The following is a 14,315-nucleotide window of genomic DNA, read 5'->3' as shown; positions in this document are numbered from 1 at the left end:
TATTTTGTAACAAAGAAACAAAAGAAATGTAATTTTGTTCTATTTATTTCATAAATAGCAGCCGCATTAGTAGTAATTATTAGTAGTAATTAAACTAATTAATTAATTATAATAATTATTAATTTATTTATTATTATTAATAATTAAAGTATAATAAAACAATGGTAATGTGAATTTGCAGAAAGTTTTCTAAATAACACCCCCCTTGATGAAATCCTGCGTACGCTACTGGGCAGCCATACATGAGGACAGCAGCCTAAGGTGTGGTGAGCTTGCCAACCACTTCCAGATTTCCAATAAAACAGCCAGACTGCACCTGCATCACATAGGAAAGACATTCAAGTTGAGCAAGAGGGTACCTCATACACTGTCAGAAGGCAAGAAGCAACAACGAGTGACAGCCTGTTTCTCATTGCTTTCTTGGCACAGCAACACACCCATATTCAGTCGAGTGCTTCACCAGTTACGAAAAGTGGGTCCTATATGACACTCCCAAGTGTGCCTGATATTGGTTGTCAACACAGGACTTTGTGCCTCACGCCACAAGACCACCTTCACACCCATGCAAGATCATGCTCTGTATGGTGGACTAGTCGCCAAGTGGTGCACTATGAGCTGCTACCAACGGGCCAAACCATCACTGGGGACCTCTACTCACAGCAGTTGCAACATGCGCAACAGGCACTGAAGCATAAGAAGCCATCATTGGTTAATCGCAAGTGTGTACTGCTTCTTCACGACAATGTCAAGCGGCATGTGGTGTGCAGGTGGCCAAGGATATCATACAGTGACTTGGCTGGCAAACAGATTATCACCTCTTCCATTCCCTGGACAACCACCTTCGTGGGAAATCCTTCGCAAATGAGGCAGGCTTGCAGCAAGCACTCAGGGACTTCTTTCCATCCGAGACCCCAAGATTTATCGCCAGAGCACTGCACAGCTGGAGGCATGTTGACAAAAGGTGCTGGATGCCGATAGGGATTACTTTGAGGACTAACAGTATGTGACATTCTTTGCATACCTTTTTGTTTCTGATGATCAAGAACGGCAAGAACTTTTTTGGTTACCTTGTAGTTCAAGGGTTCAAGGTGCCATATGCTCTTTACATGAAAACAAACACAAACACAATTTTTCACAGAGTAGTTTTTGTTATTCCCTTTTTGCTTCCGTAACACACAATATGCCGGACAGAGGTTGACTAGTGTTGTAGGTATGCAGTGTTCGGCTAGACTCTACTTTACGTCCTTATTGCCTTTTGGTGGTAACCGATGGGAATTAACAACACTGGAGGCTCATCTTTGTGTCCACGTTGTGAATGAGTGTGCTTTGCTCGTTTGCGTTCTGCGTGGTGATTGCTTCTTTGCATTCTCAGTGCGTTGTGCGTGTGTATGGTGCATGAAAAAGAACAGGTTCCAAAAACTTGTACATAGTGTAAAACACGTTTATCCCCAGTAATAATTTAGTGCATCGTTCAAAACCGTGGTTGCAGTGCCTTTTTCTTTTTACACTTTCTGTTCACGATAGCCCCACTAACCATTCACGGTTCACGATAGCCCCACAAACCATTCACATTAGCCCCAAAAACCATGCACAGGTAGCCCCACAAACCATTCACGTTAGCTCCAAAAACCATGCATGGGTAGCCCCACAAACCATTCACGATAGCCCCATGAACCATTCACAGGGACAAGGTATGCCTACGAGGTTAGGTTAGGCCTGTTAGGTTAGGTTCCATTAGCACTCATTTCACCCCTAAATATGTGCTTCATCATCGAAAAATTTCCTCAGTACATTCAATTATGCATATCTGGACAACATCAGTTTTTTATCGATTTCCTCCTCCAGATAATTTTTCCTCGCTTTGGGATTTACGTTGTTGAATTCCTTATACAATAAGCTTTCCAACGATATATGACATGTATACCTTAGGAAAAGGACGTAAAGTAGAGTCTTACCCAGTGTTCCCCAGCCTTCTTCACCAAAAAATACCTACTATCGTGTACGTCACGTGTGCAAATTGTATGTCATGCATGGGTAGCTGACGGATACCCCACGAACCATTCACGGATAACCCCATGAACCATTTCCGATAAGGTTAGGTTAGGTTTGGTTAGGTTAGGCAAGCATAGTTTAAAAAAGTGCGTTGGAAACACTGACAGGGAGTTAAGTCATCAAACGTATGCAGCATCCGGTTCACGTACCGAAAGCAATAGAACTTGTGCGTCGGTGAGATATTTCTATTGAAAAATACATGATTTCCCGGTCAGATAGATTCCACGATGAAAGAAAATACCTCGACGAACGTTGGAAACCTTATAGAAATTCATTTCCGTAAGTAGTGTCTTCTGTAAAAATTAAGAAATGTGTCTCCGATATAACGAACTGTTACCCTGCGTGTGTGAACGTATATTTACGTTTGTGTGTAATCATGGCGCTACAGACTATGAAATTGTTATTCATTTTGTATTTGCTGTGTTTCAAAATTCGAGGGTGTAGAATAGGGTACCCGACCCGCTGTGTTATTTATACAGTACACATTAAAAAGGTAAAGTATCTTAACACTGCAACTATGTTTAGGCTTACTTTTATCTTCTGATTTACGATTCTTTCGGTTTCATCCATGGGATAATAGATTCCATGCATTCGAAACTTAACATGTCACCGAAATCACGTGTTTGGTTGCTATGGTAACTGGGGGGGGGGTCTTCCTTATCGCACAACACTTCTGCAACTTTGTGTTCTGACGTCAAGACGAAAATTGCGTTAGGTTATGTTAGCATAAATACAATTAAAAGTTATTATTTATGCTAAGAGAACCAAACTTAGCTAACCTAACATGACAACTTGGCCATTTAGCCTAAAAAAAATCTGTCTCTACTTATGTCAGAACGCAATGTTGCACAAGGTCTGCTGCCACGTGCGTGTGAGCAGTAAGAATGAGCGTCAGATTTGCTCCTGCCACGTAATTCGTCTGCTAAGAAAATGTTACAAATCTTAAGACGAGAAAAATGCAAGTTTATGACTAGTGGGAATGAATGTACAGGTAATTTAGAACCTTTTTTTAGAAAGCATTTAGCGATATTATTTTAATGCTAACAGAACCTAAACTAACTACGAGAGCATTTAGGTTTATTATTAGAAGAATGCTACACAAGCTGTTGACAACTGTTGACAACTTCTGCACCAGCAAACATTATCCAGGTGCCTGCAGTGTCTGTAGCACTCCTTGCTTTCGTTTTGAAGCCAGTGGGCGGAGATTAAGTTTGTCAGCCCAAGATAGCCGCTTGTGTGTGACGTCAGCTGAAGCCAAAATAGCTTGCGCCGGCCGCCATGTTCCGCAGGGACGGCGACCTATCTACCTTGGACGGCGACAGGGGTGGGCACGGGTGGGCAAGCGCCCACCCAAAAATTCCTGTGCCCACCCGATTGCCCACCCAATCAAATTCAATAAGTACATATACTTGGAGATAGCTATATGAATGATTCGATAAATAAGTGTGTTCTGGTGTTCATAACATGTATGAAATGTTCATATATTATCATCCCATAAAAGCCAATTTTGTCATTAGAAAGTGAAAGTAATTACTAGAGCTATTGAAATAAAAACTGTGATTAAAAGCAGTTCGTATGCTTAGGAGGCTCAAAATTATGCAGGGTATGATCAAGATTAGATCAGAATTTAGGTTGAACTTGAGGACTGCAGCTCCGGGCCTCGACATACGTATATAAATCCCGGCCTGGCTATGGTTAAAATAATCTCTAAATAAACAATTATAAACATCATCTTAGCGTTACTTTCTCCGGCAAGACAATACATTATTTCGACTTTTTAATTATTATTATTAGAATAATTTAATCAAGAAGACTTAGATGGGCAGGCCATGTGACACGAATGGCAGAGGAAAGAATAGTTTACAGGATTCTTGTTGGGAAACCTGATGGTAAGAGACCTGTAGGAAGGCCAAGACGAGAATGGAAGGATATCGTTGAGATGGACCTAAAAGAAATCGGCAAGGATGGGAAAGATTGGATTGATCTTGCCCCGGATAGGGACAGATGGGAGGCGTGTGTTGCTGCAGCCATAAACCTTCGGGTTTAAGTATGCTAGAGAGTATAATATAGTTTTATTTCATAACAATTTTTATATACCTGTTATCTTGAAATATCAATATGGTATGCGAAATATCAACTTTATATTCATTCTACTAATAAGAAGCAATCACAATAATCACTACAATACTGAAGTGAATAAATTTTAGTAAACCAGTTATGTATGGAAAAAGCTACAGAATTATTCAATTACTAATGAGTGGCTTATCCTATTAGAAATTCTCGTCCCACACATAAATTTTGCCACATGAATCAGCCGAAAATGTCAACAGAATCTGTAGATGCAGTTGAAGTAAAAAAAAAGTTGTCACGAAGTATCCAGAAGAAGATTTTGTTAGTTTGTTTCTAAGCCCACTTTTATGCTCAAATAGGCTAATCGGGACTAAACCTACAGTTTAACGTGTAGTCCGAACCAGTGTGCATTGCGCTTCCACCAGAGGAGGGGGGAGTAGAACACGGGACCTCTTCATTATAATGCGACAGCGTTATGCCATTGGGGAAAAATATACAGAAAGAACTCGCACCAAACGTGGCATTTTATCACAACAGAAGATGCGTCCATTTTAAGAGGGTGATTGCCGGAGACAAATATTTGAGACTTTTGGAAAACAACGTCATTGTTTACTGAATTAGCTGCCTTGACTCACTAATGAAACACTGTGCAATTGAAACTACCACCTCAACTTTCTGAGAGGTATGAACTACTGAAACTCAATTTTTGGAAGAGTAAGTTGTGGTTGATTTGTTTTATTTAGTCTTTTCTGTTAATTTTGATAATGACGACGATAAGGTTCGATGGTGATTAGATGAAAGTAACGAAGGGGCGAAAACAAACACATGCTGACACTCAAAATACAAACCCTAATAAATTATTACTTTGACAGTGGTTCCAAGCGCCAGGGACTCGTTGCCCTGAATGAATCAAGTTTCCAGGGTATGCTGCACAGGGTAGAGGTTGACATTCTAGTGTGTTCGAAATGGTCACACCATACAACCCAAGTCATTTATGAAACATATATGAATTATTATTGGCACGGTGATCAACTTCGATGAATTCTTTGTGTCCTAAATCATTTTGTTACTTCAAAAAATATGTTCATGTAACCATACGTGTAGCTATTGCTTCTCCCGCATAAGTAACATGACAGTTCCGAAAACAAATAGCAACTTAGCTAATAATCTCTTCAATTCTGAACAGATTTTACAATCTTACTTGTTTATTAATTATGAGTGATATTTTGTCAATATAGCCTTTCATTAGCCTAGAAATACTTCCATGGACAATGAACAAAGAATTTGTCTTCCGTGTGTGCTTTAAATCATTCCTAATAAGACGATCCAAACATTCCGTGGCGGCGATTAGGAGGACCGTGAAGTGGGGGATGCAGTTCCCCAGCCACATTTTGCCACTTTTTGCCCCCGCACTATGGCCTCTTTATGCTAAGCCTTTTCTACCAAGAAAAAGTATATTGTCCTTGCCCCTCAAATGTTGGCACCCAATCGCTGCTACTACAAACATTCAGATGGATTTCTCAGTTGTACAGTGGGATCCATAAGTATTACCGTGCAAATTGTCCATGACTATTTTAATTAATTTTTCTCTTACATCCTATGTGGTTTTAAGCGATGGATTTTTATGTATGCTGGTGCAGAAGTTGTCAACAGCTTGTTTTGAGTTTACTTTTAATTCTTGAAGCTCTTATTGGGTCAAATAAAGTGCACGAACATGGTGATGGATAATTTGCAAGGTAATACTCATGGATCCCACTGTACAAACCTTGTAAGCTAAGAAATGTGACCCCCAAGGAGTAAGAAAACTCTTTCAGTCAAAAACTTATACGATGAAAATACCACGCTCAGGAACATGCATTTAAATTACGAGAAACTTCACGATTGTCTACCATCGCACTTTCTATCATTGACGCCAAATACATAAAATCAAGTATGTGCCTTGTATTTGCAACACAAGCTTAAACCTAATTCACATTTATTTCACTGTATTAACATGCATGAAAGAATGTGATTAGAATGTATGGCTGGGGTATGGCTGCGCATGAAATAATTGTGTCCATCAGAGACAAAGCGAAAGGAAATGGAACAAGATGCGACAATAGATTAGAAAAGATAAAGAGGAAAAAGAGAAATGGAAAGGGAAAAGAAGTAGGAGGAAAATCGGAAGTGTAAGAGAGAGGGGGATACATACGTCTTACACACACATATACACTAGAGCATTCCCTGACATTCGCTACGAGACTCAGCGGCAAGCGGCACGGCGTCAGCGCTTGACTTTCCCGGTGAACGGGTCTGCGACAGTCGCACGCTACAGTCTGTTTTTTCGCTCTCCCTGCCTTCGCTCTCTTTCACTTTCTGTTGACGTTGCAGACTGACGCCAGTATAATCCTCCCTCGGAAGTTGTGTTGTGTCGTGTCCGTGTGTTGAAGATTGTGGCTTAATATGGCACCACAAAAGTTTACATTACAACAGAGGATTTATCTTGTCGAGTGTTACTTCGGAAAGAGGAATTGTGGAGAAGTTCGACGACGTTTTGCAACGAAATTTCCTGGTGTTCCCGTTCCACATAGGACCACTATATTAAACCTTGTAAAAAAAAGTTTAGAATAACAGTGGAAAGAAAAATGAGGAAATCTAAAAATAAAGTATACAAAGACAATCCGCACACCATCCGTGAGTTAAAAGAGAGTATTGTACAAGAAATCGGGAGAATTACAGTAGACGAACTTTCACGTGTAAATGCCAATTTCCTTCGGAGATGCCAGGGATGTGTTGCAGCAGAGGGACATCATTTTCAACATCTTCTGTAGTCAAGATTAGTACACAATATGAAGACTGTAATTTTAATAGCCGACTCTAGCGACTGTCGCGGACCCCGTTCACCGGGAAAGACAAACGCTGATGCAGGGCCGCTTGCCGCCGAGTCTCGCAGCGAATGTCAGGGAATGCTCTGTATATATGGTCTTACATTTATATTGCCCACCCTAATTTATCAATAAGGTGTTTCTGCCCACCCGGTCGAAAATTTCTGGCGCCGACCCTGATGTTCCGTCTATTTGTTATCATTCAGCGAGAGGGAATTTCGTCGGGAAAATGAAGGCTGCTTGTTATGTTTCTTTATGTTTAAATCGTCAGAAACAATAACACGAAGTTCATAGTAACTAGTTTTGACGAAAAAACAAAGAGATCTACACCTTTTTGTGCTGGGGCGTGTTAATTTACATATGTAATGCTCTATTATATCTCGTGAGTATACCAGAAAGAGTTTAATGAAATATCAATAGAATCAAAATAGGAGTTGTGTACAAAGGTTTAACACGATTTAATAACACAATTTACGCCACCTCAATAAGTAAGCCGAAGTCGAGTCGAGATTATAGATAGATTTCAGACCGGAACATCAGGCGATAAGCGACACTCGATAGGCGACAAAAGACAGGAGCTCGTTCATTCAATGGAAGCATTCAGACCGAAGCGACAAGTTACACTTGTCTCTTGGTAACCGACTCTCAGAAATGAATGCGATTTCTTAAACCGAAGGGACACGACAAACTGTACGTGTCGCTTGTCTCTCGGACTGGGTCATAGTGTCGCTTCTAGTGTTGCCCACGGGGCGAGACGGGACAGGCTTTTAAAAATTCGAGACGAGACGAGATTGACCATGTGCCATAAGACAAACGAATATTTTCGAGACGAGACAGCATTTCCAAGAGACTCCACGAGACGAGACAGGCCAAAGTCTCGTCTCGTGGGCAACACTAGTCGTTTCGGTGTGTTGTTCGCGCATCTGCTTTGGGGAGAATTCACACCGAAGCGACAGGCGACACGTGTCGCTTGTGAACGAGCCAATCAAAGCAACGTTTCACACCATAGCGACATGACATGCTGCACAAGCATACATTCGGTCGGTGAAATCCTCAAGCGCTTTGGTGTGAATTCTCCTTTAGACTTGTAATGATGCGATCATTACTGGATCCTTTTTATGTTATAAATTGTGTATATCTATGTATTCCTGTACCTTTGGGTTCTTGGCCGTTGGGGGAGCGGTAAGTTTCCAGTAACGGTTTAGGTCTTTAGCGGGGCCTATAAATAGGAAGGGCAGGGGAGCAGTCGGCCTCAGATGTTTGGCGGAGTACAGAAATGTAAGAGGTATCTTTCTTTTTCTCTGAGGGGAGCGGCTGGGCGAGCTTTCTTTCCTTACTATGTGAACCGACGGCGGGGATGTTAACTTTCTTTCTTTTAATACACACACTTGCTCTTTTCATATTATTCCAATAGTTTATTTCATGTGGGAAACCGGGTACACAACACACATACCTTCAGCCACCTTTTTTGGTACTGAGGGTTATATATTTTTTTTTACTCGTGGAGCCAGTGGTTACGCGAGTCTACACACTCTCTTCGGGAAGGGGGGACAGGGTACACCGGAATGTAATTTTGTGAATAACGGCCAAGAATTAACTTCTGTAAATATAATATGAATAAACCTATATATATCTAAAAGGAAATGGGCGTTAAGTTGTAATTTGAAGAGGTACGTGTCTATTGCCTAAACTAGCATCCACAGAACTTCAGGTACTGCAAGTTTTGAACCTCGGGACAAGGATTCAAAAATGTATGGTTGTGTATATTGTGTATGTTACTTACAGAAATGAGTTTCTCTAAGGTTTCCAACGTTAGTCGAGGTATTTTCTTTCATCGTGGTATCTATTTGACCGGGAAATCATGTCAGTGTTTCCAATCTTTTTTTTTTTTTTTTTAACTATGCTTGCCTAACCAAACCAAACCTAACCTTATCGGAATGGTTCGTGGGGCTATACGTCAGCTACCCGTGCATAATGTACAATTTGCACACGTGACGGACACAATAGAAGGTATTTTTCGGTGAAGAAGGTTTGAAATACTGATATTCGGTGTAAAAAGGATAATGGCACCTTGAACTATGTTCCGCAATACACAATTGGTAAGTACGAACCATGCGAAACACAAAATATCCGATTTTAATGTGTCTCCGATCTATGAAACTGGTACCGAAGGTAATCGTGCATTTTCGGAAGGTATGTCAACTTTTTGTTCACCCTAGAAACAACGATGTTTTAGCAGGCTAGCGAGATTCTGACATCTGGATCAATCATAATAATCCTTGTGAATTTCTATTTTTCTCAATTCTTGTAATTTTTCTGCTCTTTAAAGCAAATCGCAACTACGACGACGAATGATATAGTGACACCTTTGTCCAGACCAGAACTCGTATCCGGAACCTTCGGTAGCGAGATCATGTGTCGATCACTAAATGTTCTCTGCCACAGAGGTGGCCAAGAATATTCCTCTCGGGAGCTTTTTTTGGTTTGTGTTGCCATTACAATTATTTTCTTAGCAATAACATACATAGGTATAATTTTAAAATAAATAAATAAATTGTTGTAACATTACAGTCAGAGGTCTAAACGAGGCAGCGAACACATTATGTTTGTTTGTATTTGTTCGCTCGTCGGTTTCCTCTGTCGCACGTGTCCCTTGAGATTGTTCATATTGGGTGACGCTCGGAACATTCCGTGGTGATGTGGTTAGCGCAGGTGTGTCCGTTTGAAACCCCGGCCTGGGCGTTATTTGTTATTTCATCATATCCTCACACACTCATCATCTTCGCGAGTTGACAAAAATGGCGGAAAAGCGAAGTAAAATAAGCCAAAGCAATCAATCACTATGGAGACATTTCGGAATGAAGTGTCTTGAATTTCTGTCTGCCTATTCTTTGGCTCGGTCAGTTTATAAATTCTGTAAATCCTCGTTACAACATTGCAAGTATAATTAATCTTTTGCATTTTCGTCAGGTAAGAGTCCCAAGTAGCATGGCCGTAGGCAGGAAAAGATTTCGGGGGGGGGGGGGGTTTCACTCATAATTGTTCCCATGCGCATCGCAAGAAATTTGAATAATAGAAATAATAACAATAATAATTATTAATTAATAATAATTAAAATTTCATTATAAATAATTGATACAAACGTATTATTATTATTATTATTGCTGTCCTTATATCCTTGAGGAGACTTTTCTACTCTATCCATCAGAAGTGTGAATATGCAGCACAACTCTTTATATTATTATTATTTTTGTACGTTTCATGCAGTGTGTACTGAGATGCACACAGTTATTATATTTTGTTATTACGTTTTAGGTACCTCAAGAAAAAGCTTTAAAAGTAAGAGAAATTTTAGTCAAAGTTTATGTTGTTTGACCATTCACATAAAACTTAATTTTTGGATTTTTGAAAACTGTGGAACCAGTTATTCTTTGGATTAAATGGTAAAACATAACATGGTGCCTGTATTGTAACCTCAATTTTTCGATCTAACATCATTTTTCTTTGGTTATTCTGTTCGAGTACTAACTGGACATTAGTTTCGTTATTAACAATAAAACTAACAAACGTTCTGCTATTTTGTAACTTGCAATAAACGATGTCAATTCGGGGTGAGGGGGTTCTATGGACCAGTTCGATCCCACTTTCCGACGCTTATATTGTTCCTATATTTACCAAACAACATTATATACAACCACTATACACTATACAAGTATGTCCTTTATAGGACCGCATATAGGTTAAATGTATGTACTATATCGACCGCTTGGTGAGTAGTGAATGTAATGCGCTACGAAGCTGGATATCCTAGGTTTGAACTCTTATAAAGGGGTTTTTAAACCCTTATCGAACAGGGAATAGCAAAGATGGAACGGGAATTTTGTGACAATCACAAGGGAACTTTCAGTCTGATATAGGAACAGCACTGGAAAGAGGACAACAGAAGTGAAAATGAAGGGGTCGCGGGTGGGCTGCGATTCTGAGAATTAAACCCGTTTCGCTCAAATTGAAGAATTCAAAATGTTTGAAAATTCTAGCTCGATCATTTCAGAATTGTCTCGCTGTTGTATATTTGTGAAACTGCAAATAATTTTTTGAAAATGTGTCAAATTTTTTTTTTCTAAGCTTCCATTAATCCAATATGCCAGAAGTTTCGGGGGGGGTTTGAACCCTAAAAACCCCCCCTCTAAATACGGCCATGCCAAGTAGTTGTTTTGAAGTAGTCTCTCTTGACAAAGCACGCTAGTGGCAACCCCGCCACGCGTTCCTGGAAGTTATGCTGTGTTGGGTAGCATACATACAGGTTAGATTTTAAGCGCTTACAGCGCAAAAACTAAGCGCTTCCGGGTCAATGTTTACAAGAAAAAGTTACTTGTTTCTATGATATCTACCAGCACCCAAGTGTGTTGTTGAAATTGTTTTGCGACACCCTATATATACGTACATTATATATATATATATATATATATATATATATATATATATATATAAACTAAAAACTTCCAGATTATTAGGATGCGGAACCCTTCTGTCTCTGTCCCCGCCAACGATACAAAAAGTATGTATTTAGGCCAAAGAAGCATTTATTCACCTTGTCTTAGTTCTTTGCTGCGGTAAATAATCATAACTTCAGAAATAAATGCAACTATCGTACTGGAGTGACACGACAAGCTGCACATTTAGCTTCTTGCTTGCGTATCAATCTGACAATTTATTAATTTGATTTACTTTAATTCGCTTTTCTGCTACTGTTGGCTATCGCGAAGATGAGGATGAGTGGTGATACGATGAAATTGATAAAGGGACTCGCAAACAACCATGCTCAGGCCGGGATTCGAACACGGAACCTCTGGCGTTGTAGCGCGCTGTGTTTACCACTCCGCCACGACGGTCACAATCAATCTGACAGAAGTTTCCTGAAAAGCGATCATCGTGTCGCCTCGGTCTGTTGTCGAGACAGTCAATTTTTAAAAATCAACATTCGGGACGGGAAATATTCGCTATTTGCCGATACTGTCACACACACCATTTCCCCCTTGCTCGTACTCGAAGTGCGCAAAAAGCATAACCACCCCTCCCAACGTACTGCAATGCAGGGGTGGTTCAAGGGAACGCGAATTTTTGGCGCGCCCTACTCTCAATCTTCCTTCAACAAAACACATTACCAAGTTTTATTTTTCATTAAAACCGTAAATATATTAGTCATATTCTTAAAAATACTTCAGGTATTGCTCTTGAACATATTTATTGCAATTGTGTTCATTTAATACCTACTAATGGCATAAAAAACAGCAATCTCTTACATTAAATCGCTACATGTTGCAATATAGTTATGTTATGCAGGAGTAATGTCAATTCTTTTCTACACAAATCTCTTTAAAACAAATAGCCACGCTTGCATAAAAGTTTTGGGGCTACTCAAGAGGGTGTTCATGTTTGTGGCTTCCGAGGGTGAAACCGCCCCTGCTGCAATATCTCCAGATTGATTCATAAAGTACGCCTCCAGCCAGCTAGGAATTTCAGCTTCGAACATTACCTTAAAGTAATGATTGTTGATTTTGCATTTCTGGAATAAAAACTGCCATTTCTAAGACATTTCAGACATGGACAAATTGTCAGAAATTAATCACTTTTGAATATGGTAATTTTGGAAAATCCAGACGGGAACCATAGGCGTGCGCAGACCCTCTGATTAGGGGGGGGGGGAGCTTTGATGAAAGTTCAGTCGGGAAAGAAAAATCTCATTTTATCTCTTTTAGTTTTAAATGCATTCGTTGGTATATATGTGTGTGTGTATAAACATATTATTTAAATACATTACATAATCAATTCATCCGCCCAATAACAAACCAAATGCAAAAATGATATAAATTGTCTTTGAAATGTGCGCGCTCCTTTTCCTCCAAACTAAACTGTTATAGCAGCAACTGTCTGAAGTACTTAGTTGTTCTTACTTGTCCCTCTGGTAATTCACAATGCATTACAGAAAATAAAGAAACTGCGAGCGAAGCGAGCAAGAAAACTCTTCCATCCAAATTTATATAAATTTAAAACCGTATTGACTTAATAGCGCGAAAAAAAATCATGGGATGCCATGGCATTTTAGTTTACAATTTTTCTCATTCAGATCGTTTGGCATAGAGCAGGGGCGCCGACTTGTCAAAATTATTGGGGGGGGCCTGATCACTGAAATAAATTAATGAATGACTCTCTCTCTCCCTTTTTTAAGTTTTGATCTCAGTGTTCGGCAGTGGCGTCTCGTGGCCTCAAATTTGGCCGCGGCTTTTTTTTTAAAGAATTTAAAATATAATGACAATTCACATGAATTACAAAAAATAGCTATTTTTCTTCTTCTAGACTACAAAACTGGACTTATTTTTTTAAAAAAAGTATTTAAAAGGTAATAACAATTCATATGAATTACAAGAAAACAGGTATTTATCTTCCTCTAAACTACAAAATTGGACTTATTTTTTTAAAGAATTTAAAATATAATGACCATTCACATGAATTACAAAAGAAACAGGTATTGCTGTGAAACGTACCTTTCTACGAACGTTGGTTCTCATTTAAACAAGAACTGTGCTCTCCTGTTCTTCTGCTCGGCAAATATTGTAATTATTTTTTCATTGAAGCCCTCTATGTTTGCAATGTATTCTTTCTCTATTGTAAGCACTGCCAAGCCATTGAATCTATGTCCCATTGCATTTCTTAAGCAGGTTTTAATACGCTTCAATGTGCTGAAACATCGTTCAGATTCAGCTGTTGCCACTGGAGTTGTTAAAACTATGTTTGTCATTTTTACTGTTTCTGAAAAGGTATCCTCTAAATCATTTTCAATGAAAAACTAATGCAATATACTGATAGAGTTTATGTTTTTAAACTCTTCACTACAATAAAGAACACGAAGTTCCCTCTTTAGTTTTCCCTCTTCTATGAAGGGATAATATTTGGCACAATTCTTACACGAATCATCGAGAAAATTAGACTTCCTCCAGTTATTGAATTTTGCAGGGTCAACTAAATTGAAACACTTCAAATGTTCAGTTGCCCCAAATCTCTCTTCGGCTTTATGAATAATTATATCGCAGCACTCAATAGCGCATGCTGTTTTGTTAACACAACTCATTTTGTTTCACGGCTGATGTATATTATTTACTTTGGATTCCTCTAAATGTTCATGCAAACTGTTATCTAGCTTAGCAATCTCTAGGAAGATGCCTCTGTTTAAAGATTGTTCTCTTTCGTTATGTCCTCGTAGAGCAAGTTCATGTCGACCACAAAATTTTAAGCAATCGATAATTCTATTTAATATATGCCTATTTTTCC

General features: G+C 39.3%; 1 protein-coding gene across 3 annotated transcripts in view; it reads right to left on the bottom strand.

Moving 5' to 3' along the window:
• Dhc16F (Dynein heavy chain at 16F) overlaps window positions 1-2,656 on the bottom strand; it is a 224,355-nt gene extending 221,699 nt beyond the window's left edge. For all 3 annotated transcript variants that reach the window (XM_083138102.1, XM_083138119.1, XM_083138111.1), the window contains exon 1: window positions 2,584-2,656. The gene's annotated coding sequence lies outside the window, so the exon portion shown is untranslated. The remainder of the gene's footprint in view (window positions 1-2,583) is intronic.
• Between the last annotated feature and the right edge of the window lie 11,659 nt (window positions 2,657-14,315).

Source organism: Lepisma saccharinum, chromosome 1 (assembly GCF_977018435.1).
Source record: "Lepisma saccharinum chromosome 1, izLepSacc3.1, whole genome shotgun sequence".
Taxonomy (NCBI): domain Eukaryota; kingdom Metazoa; phylum Arthropoda; class Insecta; order Zygentoma; family Lepismatidae; genus Lepisma; species Lepisma saccharinum.
The sequence above is the reverse complement of the archived record's forward strand: the minus strand, read 5'-3'. Positions and strand labels throughout refer to the sequence as shown.